Here is a 13151-nt window from a genome sequence, read left to right as displayed (position 1 = left end):
AAAAAAGTTAAGGCAGAATCTATTAAATGTGCAGTGGCCAGGTATGGAAAGCAAGCCAGCACCCTCAAAGTGTTCACGACTGCTAAAAACCATGCAACTGAAGCAAGCTATCGCATTGCTCATTGCATTGCGAAATGTGGAAAGCCATTCACTGATGGCGAGTATATCAAGGAGGCTTTTCTCTGTAGCTCAGATGTTTTGTTTGAAGGCTTGCCAAACAAAGAGACAATCTGTGAAGTGCCACAGAACAAGTGACACTTTTGGAAATTGACATCCTGATCTTATATATGATTATGGGGAATGTCTGTAGATTCTTCCTGGACAATGGAATAGAAACACGTTATGTGTAAACACATGTTAAAGTGCCACAAGTCAACGAGTGACACTTTGTATAATATTCTTATGTTTATTATACATGATTGGAGCTATGTATATGACCTGTATACTCTTTATACACGTATAAAACTATGTTACAGTTAATGTGCAGTCGGAGTGAAGAGCAGGCCTGAGCTGAGAGCAAGTCGGCACAGTCTAAACCTGTCCTGTCTGCATAGAATAAAACCAATGATTGGTACAGGTGTATTGTATATTTATATATATATATATACAATATATACAATGCAATATACAATAGTATATTGATGTATTACAGGTATGTAGTAGGCAGTACAGGTATATTGTGTATTGTAGGAACACAGGCCAGTTATTCCCTCTCAATAATGACTACAGCCCAGAGGAATGTACGGGGGCCTCTTCCTGGAGCTCTCCGGCCGGCAGACGCATTAAACTGGTTAACCCTTTGTGGGGTCTGAATGAGATGAAAAGTGAAGGGACTTTCCACAGCAGAGAACAAAGGGAGTCTGTTCCAGCGAAAACGTTACAATTACTTTCGAGTTACGGCCTAGTGGAGTAAAATGGAAGGAGAGCCAGTCCCCACGAGCCGTGCATTGACTGGCTGGTGAAATGACATCACGGTGACAGCGCTGTATTTGGACCAATAAGCAGAAGAGACCATGGGGCCCTTTATAAGGGCCAACTGGCGAGATCACAGGCAGATTTTTACACTGAGCTGGAGAGAGAGGAAGCTGTTGCTTAGAGACTTTTTTGAGAGATGAGAAGAATGGTGCTCGACACTGGGCACAAGCCGTCCATGATGAGATGTTTTGTTCTGTGCTTATTTTAAACTGAATTGGGTGCTTTCCACTTCAGTATCTTTTTGTAACTAGCTTTTTCTAATTAAAATTACCTCTTTATAAATATGATTTGTATCCTTTCTTCTGACCAGACGACCGGGTAAGCATGAAATGTGTTTTGCATTGTAACTTCACCCCATGCATTTTTGATTAATGATGTAAAATAGAATAAGTGGCTTTATCCTTGCATTAAGGACTAAAGGTGGATTCTGTATAATGGGATTATCAAGTAAAGCCATATAGTGATAAATACGTGTAACGGATTAGGGAAATGGACCTCATCTAATTAAAGAGAGTCCGTCCCAGTGCAAATAAAATAAAAGATTCCGCAACTTCAATCACTCGACCTAAGGTCGATGACTGACGGGGGTCGGAACGGTGCATTCGCTGTCTCTTGTCGGTCAGTGGTAACAACAACATTTTGTAGACTCGGTTGGTTCTGCGTGTCAACCACTTCACAGGACGCTGTTTGAGGTGTAGATAGGCAGACCAATGAGTTATGAAGTTATCGATCTGACCTAAGAGCGAGCGTGGGCATTCAACATGGCGTCCCTGGCGATGTGCATTTATACTAACCAAAATAGGTGCTAAACGGCCGAAGAAGACAGGACTACTGTCAAAAGCCTCTGGAGTAAAATTAAATCACAGATTTGGCTAAAATTAAAGTAGAAAGCTCTACTGGCGACTCGAGTGGAAGGCTCTACTCGGGGATATCACAAATGAATAGAAAGCTCTATCTTGGTGATTAAAGCAACGTTTACTCACAACTAAAGGGTAACATAATGTTTATAGAGCTCTGGGGGGAGTTACAAGTGCAGCATAATTTCGTGCTTTGCCCACAGGAAGCGAACTGGCCCTACCCAAGGCGAGGGCTCCCTAGCCCAGAGACACTGTTTGTAAGGAGGGGAGACTGGATGTGAAGCGAAGTCAAAACGACCGTTCACAGAAAAGCGAGGGCTCCCTAGCCCAGAGACACTGTTTGTAAGGTGGGGAGACTGGATGTGAAGCGAAGTCAAAACGACCGTTCACAGAAAAGCGAGGGCTCCCTAGCCCAGAGACACTGTTTGTAAGGTGGGGAGACTGGATGTGAAGCGAAGTCAAAACGACCGTTCACAGAAAAGCGAGGGCTCCCTAGCCCAGAGACACTGTTTGTAAGGTGGGGAGACTGGATGTGAAGCGAAGTCAAAACGACCGTTCACAGAAAAGCGAGGGCTCCCTAGCCCAGAGACACTGTTTGTAAGGTGGGGAGACTGGATGTGAAGCGAAGTCAAAACGACCGTTCACAGAAAAGCGAGGGCTCCCTAGCCCAGAGACACTGTTTGTAAGGTGGGGAGACTGGATGTGAAGCGAAGTCAAAACGACCGTTCACAGAAAAGCGAGGGCTCCCTAGCCCAGAGACACTGTTTGTAAGGTGGGGAGACTGGATGTGAAGCGAAGTCAAAACGACCGTTCACAGAAAAGCGAGGGCTCCCTAGCCCAGAGACACTGTTTGTAAGGTGGGGAGACTGGATGTGAAGCGAAGTCAAAACGACCGTTCACAGAAAAGCGAGGGCTCCCTAGCCCAGAGACACTGTTTGTAAGGTGGGGAGACTGGATGTGAAGCGAAGTCAAAACGACCGTTCACAGAAAAGCGAGGGCTCCCTAGCCCAAAGACACTGTTTGTAAGGAGGAGAGACTGGATGTGAAGCGCAGTCAAAAAGACCGTTCACAGAACTGCAAGCTAACTAGCTCACCATCGGCTAACAAGCCAGTGCTAACACCCATGAGCTGGCCAGACGGAAGCTAACTAGCACTACATCGGCTAACAAGCCAGTGCTAAGACCCATGAGCTGGCCCTAGCCAGACGGAAGACCCATGAGCTGGCCAGACGGAAGCTAACTAGCACTACATCGGCTAACAAGCCAGTGCTAACACCCATGAGCTGGCCAGACGGAAGATAACTAGCACTACATCGGCTAACAAGCCAGTGCTAACACCCATGAGCTGGCCCTAGCCAGACGGAAGACCCATGAGCTGGCCAGACGGAAGCTAACTAGCACGACATCGGCTAACAAGCCAGTGCTAACACCCATGAGCTGGCCGTAGCCAGACGGAAGCTAACTAGCTCACCATCGGCTAACAAACCAGTACTAACACCCATGAGCTGGCCCTAGCCAGACGAGAGCCAACTAGCTCACCACAGGCTAACAAAGCCAGGAGCTAACAGCAGGCGAAGTAGCCGGAGCTAGCGACCAATGCTAGCTCAGGAGGAGCTGGCACAACCAAAGCTAGCACAAGAGAAGCTAGTTCGCATCTTGAGACATCTCAAAAGACTGGAGATCCACGAAAGGGCCTCAATGGCGCAACGGATGGAAAGAGGAGTAAGGACCCCCGGTCAAGATCCAGGGGATAACATGGTGGAAAGACTGATCCCACAGGTGCGAGACGGGAGCATGTCTCTCAGTGTTGCAGCCGAATCAGTCATGAATGGAACACCCATGCAGGGATCATGCTTTCTGCTTGAAAAGCTATTCGGAGGAGTCCCAGGGGGTAACCTACTGGCAGCCCGATGCGCAGCATGGTCACAAGACCAGCTACGTATCGAGTGTAGGCTGTATGACCAAGTCATAATGCTATCTGACAAAAGGGGGGCCTCCCAGGAGCCTCCCCCGAAAACAACCAAGGAGAGAACAAGGAAGAAGAATTACATATACCTACCTCCAGACGAGTGGGCCGCATTAACCCCAGAACAGCAAGCAGAAAGGAAGGCAACAAGGGAGGAATTCAAATCCCGGAAGAAGAATTACATATACCTACCTCCAGACGATTGGGCCGCATTAACCCCAGAACAGCAAGCAGAAAGGAAGGCAACAAGGGAGGAATTCAAATCCCGGAAGAAGAATTACATATACCTACCTCCAGACGAGTGGGCCGCATTAACCCCAGAACAGCAAGCAGAAAGGAAGGCAACAAGGGAGGAATTCAAATCCCGGAAGAAGAATTACCTATACCTACCTCCAGACGAGTGGGCGCACTAACCCCCGAGCAGCAAGCAGAGATAGGGGCAACAAAGGGAGAAATTACCTTCTGGGGCCCTGACACATGACACTCAAGCTAGTGCAACCTGCACTTGACGGGAGAAACATGGGGGAGAAACTAACCCCAGAGCAGCAAGCAGAGATGAGGGCAACAAAGGGAGAAATTACCTTCGGGGGCCCTGACACGTGACACTCAAGCAAGTGCAAACTGCACTTGACATACCGCTCATCTGTCAAGAGGAAGAATATGTAGTGTTATTGTCATTTAGGAAGGAACATGACATAGAATACTACATGCATTTTGTATATATTTTAAGTATAATATGTAAAGATGTCCGTCCTTGCTCTAAACCCAGAGTAAAGTAAAGTGAATTTGTAATCTATTTCATTCAGAAGGGATTTCCTGACAGCAACCATTTGGTAGGTTAGCACCCTACCAACCATATCAGCTGCATGAGATGTACACTCACCAGCGCCTATGGGTAACAAATTGAGACTCTGCAAACTCTCATCGAGCTTAGCACCTTGACGCGGGGGGACAGAGCGAGCATCAGGGTCTCTGTATCCGACGGGCCTATCAGATTTGTGGAGACTTGGAAGCCTCAGCATACAGGACGCTGTGGTGCTTAGGCGGCCAAGTCACTGGTTTATAGGTCTGTCAAAACGGATTGGAGGTTCCGGGGCTTAGAACATGAGTTCAAGTGAGTTGGGCTGTATACTAATTAAATAGGTATCAACAGCCGAAAGAATATTAACTGAAATAACTGCTGTCAGGTGTCTCTGGAGTAGAATTAGTTACAGATTTGAGTCAACCTTACTCAAGATTGGTCTTATCGGCAGAACCTCTCCAACCAAGACTCTTCCTAATGTTCGAGATCTGGAACACTGGTGACGTAGATGGTCTGCAGAGCGCAGCAGACAGCCAAAAGTATATTGGTAAAAAATCTATCAGGAACAAGAGAGGGTTGATAAGTAACGACTTGAAGTAGCGGTTACTCATGACTAAAAAGTTACGTAATGTTTTCTTACAGTCAAAAAAGTAGAAGGTTCTACTTAAAGAAAGGATCACGCTTAAAGTATATTTTTGTGATTACGGTAAAAAGGTTTACTCATGACTAAAAAGTTACGTAATGTTTTCTTACAGTCAAAAAAGTAGAAGGTTCTACTTAAAGAAAGGATCACGCTTAAAGTATATTTTTGTGATTACGGTAAAAAGGTTTACTCATGACTTGAAGTAACTAAATGCTTACTTAAAGTCAGAACTTAAGTAGAAAAAAAAAACTCTACTTTGTGAATAGCAGGCTGAAATAGCCATTGCGAATAGCAGGCTGAAATAGCCTTTGTGAATAGCAGGCTGAAATAGCCATTGCGAATAGCAGGCTGAAATAGCCATTGCGAATAGCAGGCTGAAATAGCCATTGCGAATAGCAGGCTGAAATAGCCATTGCGAATAGCAGGCTGAAATAGCCATTGCGAGCAGGCTGAAATAGCCATTGCGAATAGCAGGCTGAAATAGCCATTGCGAATAGCAGGCTGAAATAGCCATTGCGAATAGCAGGCTGAAATAGCCATTGCGAATAGCAGGCTGAAATAGCCATTGCGAGCAGGCTGAAATAGCCATTGCGAATAGGAGCGAATAGCAGGCTAACTAGCCATTGCTAACAGGACGAGGCTACTCACATGATCAGACAGGTATATGATAACCTTGGACATGCCGGAAGTAGGAGGATGTTGGTATACCTGAGAACTAACAACATTCTCATACATAAAGCCAAACAAAGAGCGATAACAGTCCGAAAGGCCTGTGAACAATGTGCGCTGGTAAAGGTGCGCTGGTAAAGGGACAAAACCTGAACCAGTGCCGCATTCTTAGACAGGGGGGGGGGGGTCCCCCGGAGTCAGTGGACGACGCAGCGAATGGCAAGAAGGAATATACTGACTCAGGTCAGAAATCGGAAATGGAGGAAGACCGGGATAGGTCAAGCTCCAGAGCATCCTCAAGGTCCTCATCTAGACCTCCCAGACCTCCCAGGCCTCCCAGACCTCCCAGACCTCCCAGACCTCCTAGACCTCCCAGACCGGACAGAGAGACATCGGCCTGGACCCAGGTTACAGGGCGACGAGAGCCCTGAATGGACCTGAAAGAGAGAAAAGAAATGAGTCCTCTGTGGACTGTATCTGTGATGTCCTGCGAGGCCTACGGACAGGGTCACACGATAGGTCAAGCTCCAGAGCATCCTCAAGGTCCTCATCTAGACCTCCCAGACCTCCCAGACCTCCTAGACCTCCCAGACCGGACAGAGAGACATCGGCCTGGACCCAGGTTACAGGGCGACGAGAGCCCTGAATGGACCTGAAAGAGAGAAAAGAAATGAGTCCTCTGTGGACTGTATCTGTGATGTCCTGCGAGGCCTACGGACAGGGTCACACGACCAGGCCAACCACACTTCAATAGAGGACTGCTGCTACAATTCTCGGGAACCCGTGGGGGTCGCCCGAGAAGTGACAAATCAACCTACCTCAAACTATGGGAGAGATCCAAGAGGTCAGAGGGGGTGACCAAGATGACCAAGATGACCAAGATGACGAAGACGACAACAACCTGGGTGCATCGGCCGGGAACAACAGATGCAAGTCTTCCCGCCGGATACCAAGCAACAACGTGACCCCTATCCTGTCGAGCCGTCCAGCCAGGGAACAACAGATGCAAGTCTTCCCGCCGGCTACCAGGGTAACAAGGTACCAAGATGGCAGAGGGGGTGTGGAGAGTCACAGCCACGTGACCCCACAATCGCCATCTCGTCCCCCAGTACAGACGCCATTAAGACAATGGAAAATGACCGACCAGGATGACAGAGTGGGTGTGAAGTGCCACAGAACAAGTGACACTTTTGGAAATTGACATCCTGATCTTATATATGATTATGGGGAATGTCTGTAGATTCTTCCTGGACAATGGAATAGAAACACGTTATGTGTAAACACATGTTAAAGTGCCACAAGTCAACGAGTGACACTTTGTATAATATTCTTATGTTTATTATACATGATTGGAGCTATGTATATGACCTGTATACTCTTTATACACTTATAAAACTATGTTACAGTTAATGTGCAGTCGGAGTGAAGAGCAGGCCTGAGCTGAGAGCAAGTCGGCACAGTCTAAACCTGTCCTGTCTGCATAGAATAAAACCAATGATTGGTACAGGTGTATTGTATATTTATATATATATATATACAATATATACAATGCAATATACAATAGTATATTGATGTATTACAGGTATGTAGTAGGCAGTACAGGTATATTGTGTATTGTAGGAACACAGGCCAGTTATTCCCTCTCAATAATGACTACAGCCCAGAGGAATGTACGGGGGCCTCTTCCTGGAGCTCTCCGGCCGGCAGACGCATTAAACTGGTTAACCCTTTGTGGGGTCTGAATGAGATGAAAAGTGAAGGGACTTTCCACAGCAGAGAACAAAGGGAGTCTGTTCCAGCGAAAACGTTACAATTACTTTCGAGTTACGGCCTAGTGGAGTAAAATGGGAGGAGAGCCAGTCCCCACGAGCCGTGCATTGACTGGCTGGTGAAATGACATCACGGTGACAGCGCTGTATTTGGACCAATAAGCAGAAGAGACCATGGGGCCCTTTATAAGGGCCAACTGGCGAGATCACAGGCAGATTTTTACACTGAGCTGGAGAGAGAGGAAGCTGTTGCTTAGAGACTTTTTTGAGAGATGAGAAGAATGGTGCTCGACACTGGGCACAAGCCGTCCATGATGAGATGTTTTGTTCTGTGCTTATTTTAAACTGAATTGGGTGCTTTCCACTTCAGTATCTTTTTGTAACTAGCTTTTTCTAATTAAAATTACCTCTTTATAAATATGATTTGTATCCTTTCTTCTGACCAGACGACCGGGTAAGCATGAAATGTGTTTTGCATTGTAACTTCACCCCATGCATTTTTGATTAATGATGTAAAATAGAATACGTGGCTTTATCCCTGCATTAAGGACTAAAGGTGGATTCTGTATAATGGGATTATCAAGTAAAGCCATATAGTGATAAATACGTGTAACGGATTAGGGAAATGGACCTCATCTAATTAAAGAGAGTCCGTCCCAGTGCAAATAAAATAAAAGATTCCGCAACTTCAATCACTCGACCTAAGGTCGATGACTGACGGGGGTCGGAACGGTGCATTCGCTGTCTCTTGTCGGTCAGTGGTAACAACAACATTTTGTAGACTCGGTTGGTTCTGCGTGTCAACCACTTCACAGGACGCTGTTTGAGGTGTAGATAGGCAGACCAATGAGTTATGAAGTTATCAATCTGACCTAAGAGCGAGCGTGGGCATTCAACACAATCAAATCAAGGATAAAAGATATCCCCATGTCAGCTTGAAGTGTCGAGCGATGCATCAACGAAATGTCAGAAAATATCAGAGAACAGCAAACAGCTGGATTAAAAGATGCTCCGGTGTGCAGCTTAAATGACCAACTACAGCCCCCAGATAACGGAGCTCAGTAAAGCAGAACTGTTTGTCTGCATTGCACCCCCGCCCCAACTCAGATTTAGGGTTGATACAACCATCATAATAATATTGTTAATAATAACAATAACAATAATGATGTAATAATGTAAAAAATATCATAAAAAATACCTGATTATGAAAAAAAATTATTACGATGCATGGAATATTGTTGATATGGCACAGGCACACTAGTTACAACTATATTTCAAACTCCCGTGGATTTAACTGGCTTATATTAATCTTTAACGTTGAATATTAAGCTTGTATTGCCAAATGTAGATGATGAATAAAACGTTGACGCTTGCTTAGGCACGGTGACAAGCGGACAGAATTAACAATGCACAAAAACATATTTATATTCTAGACCAGGGGTAGGCAACCCTAAGCATGCGTGCTTGCATAGGCACGTGGGGGCATTTCCATTGGCACAGGGGGCAGCATAAAAAATTTAAAATTTAATTATACATTTTTTTTTTTTTTTTTTTTTTTTACTTCGCTTTGAAATATTATAGTGAAATATTTTGCACTGTTGTCACATTTATCTTGTTGAAATCCTCCCACAGGTTCCTTTTTGTAAGTCGACTGTTTTGCACACCCCTATGACATCTATACAGCTGTTCCCATGGTGCTCAGCTGTCAGCAATCAGCTGGCCTCCCGCGCCCGCGCGCATTTCCCAGGTAATCACACAGTGCTGCGGTTGCATTCTGTATGTGCCGTCTTTCATGATGGCAACCCCCGCTAAGAAAGTTAAAGCAAAGGAAATTCGGGCATTCCAGCCCTCGTGGACAGACGACTACGGGTTTGTGTGTCAGAAGGACCGTGCTGTGTGTACTTTATGTTTATAAAATGTAGTTTGCAGAATGTCAGGTGTGAAACGCCATTTTGAGACGAAGCATCAAAAAAGTTAAGGCAGAATCTATTAAATGTGCCGTGGCCAGGTATGGAAAGCAAGCCAGCACCCTCAAAGTGTTCACGACTGCTAAAAACCATGCAACTGAAGCAAGCTATCGCATTGCTCATTGCATTGCGAAATGTGGAAAGCCATTCACTGATGGCGAGTATATCAAGGAGGCTTTTCTCTGTAGCTCAGATGTTTTGTTTGAAGGCTTGCCAAACAAAGAGACAATCAAATCAAGGATAAAAGATATCCCCATGTCAGCTTGAAGTGTCGAGCGATGCATCAACGAAATGTCAGAAAATATCAGAGAACAGCAAACAGCTGGATTAAAAGATGCTCCGGTGTGCAGCTTAAAGTGACCAACTACAGCCCCCAGATAACGGAGCTCAGTAAAGCAAAACTGTTTGTCTGCATTGCACCCCTGCCCCAACTCAGATTTAGGGTTGATACAACCATCATAATAATATTGTTAATAATAACAATAACAATAATGATGTAATAATGTAAAAATTATCATACAAAATACCAGATTATGAGAAAAAATTATTACGATGCATGGAATATTGTTGATATGGCACAGGCACACTAGTTACAACTATATTTCAAACTGGCACTTCATGTCAAAAAGGTTGCTGACCCTTGTTCTAGACGGTATTTTCGTATGAATCTATGAATGAAAAAGTATAACGTTCCTACATCCTGAACGATAGATAATCGATGTTGAATGGGCCATAGTAATGTCAATTTAGCAATACAATTTAAAAAGTTATAGCCCTGCAAAGAAGGTGAACATCTCCATAGGCTTAGAGTGGTGGCAGAGAGTGGTTGAGACGGGCAAACTCCGTGGCAGTTAATGTGTTAATGTTACACACGTCGCACTATGCATGCTTAGCTTGCTAACGTTAAGATAGCAGTGTAACTTAATGTTACACTATGCATGCTTTTTTCAAACGCTTCGTTCTCTCGCACGCGAGCGTGTGTGTCTCTTTCCAATTTGGTTACCATTATTGGGCGAATAAGAAAATTAAAGAACTGCAAAATTGTAATGACCCTGCTGTGTTACAAACATTTAATTAATTCATCATGGATGGTTTTGTTTTAGGGACACAATAGGCTGTAAAAACGGGGAGGGAGGAGGGCTGAGTGCAGAGTGTCAGTGTGCATTGTTAATTCTGTCCGCTTGTCACCGTGCCTAAGCAAGCGTCAACGTTTTATTCATCATCTACATTTGGCAATACAAGCTTAATATTCAACGTTAAAGATTAATATAAGCCAGTTAAATCCACTCTAACTAAATGTGTTCGCTCATAAAATTCGTGACATTCTAAATGTGATTTATAAGGGCCCGCGTCCACCTAGCGCATATTTCTCCATGAAACATGTTGGGAGTGCGCCGGCAGAGCTGGCTTGAAGCGCATCTTGTAGTTGACAGAAAGAAATCTACAGCCATGCCGCGGTTTTGCACATATTATAGCATATTTGAATAACTTTATTGTATATTAATTATATATATATAGTTATTGCCTGACACCACAGTTCGCCCTTTGCTTTTTATTAGCTTTTTAGTAGTGTATTCGTGTAGTTATTATTATTAGTTTTGTCGCGAATCTCAATGGTCTGTGGGAGACAGCCAGACAGGCAGGCAGCTCCGGTGTCAGGTTACAAACAGAGTGGTAGATGAATGGCTGTGATTGGTTGTCTGAAAATGAGCCCAGCGCATCGCTCTGAAAGTTCAGAACGTTTCAACTTTCAGCCGCACAAAAAAGCTGAGAAAAGAAGCCGACGACAGCGCACTTCCTAGAGGCGGCCGCATGCGGCCGCATGCGCTCCCTCCCCATTGGAATACATTGAAAACAGATGCGTGCGGTCAGAAATATGCGCCAAGTGGACGCGGGCCCTAACAGATTGTTGTGTTAATGTCTGGGACAGAAACGGGCGGCCGAGTCGCTCAATATTCTATATTGAGAGACGTCTTTTTTTTTTGCTATAACATTAAGAGGTGTAACTTAATGTTACATGCATGCATTTTTCCGTTCTCTCTGCGATGATGAAAGCAGAGCAGTGTGTTTCAACACCTCTCTCAAGTACCTGTAATGAATGAATGCCAAGCCATTAAATTTCCTCGCCAGACCACACCTCACTACAGCCCCGGCCTGTAGTTCTTTTGGTGAGCATTGGGACACAATACTGTCGGACAAATAACAATAATTCGCTCATTTACAAGTTGTATTAAGTTTAGCAAATAAGGGAAGAGATAAATAACATTTCAATGCAGTCAAAAAAGCAATATTTCGATTTAAAAAAAATTCTGAAGTCGGGGTTTGGCCACGTCGGGTCACATATACGTCAATAACGTTAAGTTGTGTGGTTTATTATCCCGAATAATAAGAGATATAAAAAAATTCATATAGAAGTAATTAGCTTGAAACCCCATAGAGGCGTTTGGGAAGTGTCGTTCGGAAAAAACTACGGTGTCCTCTACAAAATCCCAACGTTCACATTTTCCAAAATGGTCGACTTTCGCAAACTATACAACACCAAAACAAATATGAAAATCTATCTAATAACACTTTAACCTATTGGTAAACTCGGGCGGCTAGGTGGTGTAGTGGGCAAGGCGCTCGCCATCAACGCTGGAGACGCTGGGTTCGAATCCAGCTCTCGGCGTTGCAATCAGCTTCGCTGGTCGTTCATACTAACACAATTGGCAGTGTTAGGGGTGGGAAAGCTGATGGGTGGGTCCTGGGCGTTGTGGACAGCGACCCCTACAGTTCGGTCGGGGCGCCTGCACAGCGAGGGTAAGATCTGGAGGGAGGTAGTGTGACCTTCCACACTGCGTCGTTACACTCTCCCGGTGAGAATCTGCGCTGCCAGGCTGGCTGCCGGCTGGCTGCACATGCGTCGGAGGAAAGCATGTGACAGTCTCCGGCCTCCCGGACCAACAGTAGGGGGGAGTGCGCAACAACCAGGAAGGGGGTTGGGCATTGGCATAACGACTAAAACAGTGGGATGGGAGAAACAATGGGAAAAAGGAGGGGGGGAAAAGATTTTTAAAAAAAAAGAAAAAAAAACCTAGTGGTAAACTAACGTATTGATGATAATATACATTATAAATGCTGTTGTGACATGGTTATGATGTTTATACTTGAATACGTTTGAAAAATAAAACGATACTTTTGTCAAACAGTCTGGAGAGATTGATTTATGACGTGATGTCATTTGCGGTCCGCCGATGGACTGCACGGGTGGAAGAAGTTAAGTAATCCTGCGCCGGAGCAGGCTCAAATTTATGGATCTGTTGCCATAGTGATTTAGCCAAACTTGCTTTGTGGAACTGAAAAACCTGACTTATTTCAAGTTATCCTGAAAATTATCCGGCAAACTCAGTTAGACACGGATGAGGAACAAGGCCCTGGCCTATCTGCTTTAAAAAAAAGATTTTAACTAATTTGTATTCATTTTCTTTTTTATGACAACACAAATCACATGACATCAACAACAAT

The 13151-nt window shown here is 44.7% G+C and overlaps 1 protein-coding gene across 1 annotated transcript in view; it reads right to left on the bottom strand.

Moving 5' to 3' along the window:
- The window catches only part of LOC311234736 (protocadherin-15-like), a gene marked incomplete at its 3' end in the record, with an annotated part of 504680 nt that overhangs the window by 206300 nt on the left and 285229 nt on the right, over positions 1-13151 (bottom strand). The gene's annotated exons all lie outside the window — the stretch shown is intronic.

Source organism: Notolepis coatsorum (genome assembly GCF_963971535.1).
Source record: "Notolepis coatsorum genome assembly, chromosome: 9".
Taxonomy (NCBI): Eukaryota; Metazoa; Chordata; class Actinopteri; order Aulopiformes; family Paralepididae; genus Notolepis; species Notolepis coatsorum.
Note: the sequence above shows the minus strand (reverse complement) of the source record. Positions and strands in the feature narration are given on the sequence as shown.